Here is a 419-nt window from a genome sequence, read left to right as displayed (position 1 = left end):
CAAAGGTCTGTCTAGTCAAGGCTATGGTTTTTCCAGTGGTCATGTGAGAGTTGGACTGTGAAGAAGGCTGAGTGCTGAAGAATTGATGCTTTTGAACTGTGGTGTTGGAGGAGACTCTTGAGAGTCCCTTGGACTGCAAGGAGATCCAAGCAGTCCATTCTAAAGGAGATCAGTCCTGGGTGTTTTTTAGAAGGACTGATGCTGAAGCTGAAACTCCAGTACTTTGGCCACCTCATGTGAAGAGTTGACTCACTGGAAAAGACCCTGATGCTGGGAGGGATTGGGGGCAGGAAGAGAAGGGGACGACAAAGGATGAGATGGCTGGATGGCATCACAGACTCGATGGACATGAGTTTGAGTGAACTCCGGGAGATAGTGATGGACAGGGAGGCCTGGCATGCTGCAGTTCATGGGGTTGC

Source organism: Bison bison, unplaced genomic scaffold (assembly GCF_000754665.1).
Source record: "Bison bison bison isolate TAMUID 2011002044 unplaced genomic scaffold, Bison_UMD1.0 scf7180017864299, whole genome shotgun sequence".
In the NCBI taxonomy this organism is placed as follows: Eukaryota; Metazoa; Chordata; class Mammalia; order Artiodactyla; family Bovidae; genus Bison; species Bison bison.
Note: the sequence above shows the minus strand (reverse complement) of the source record.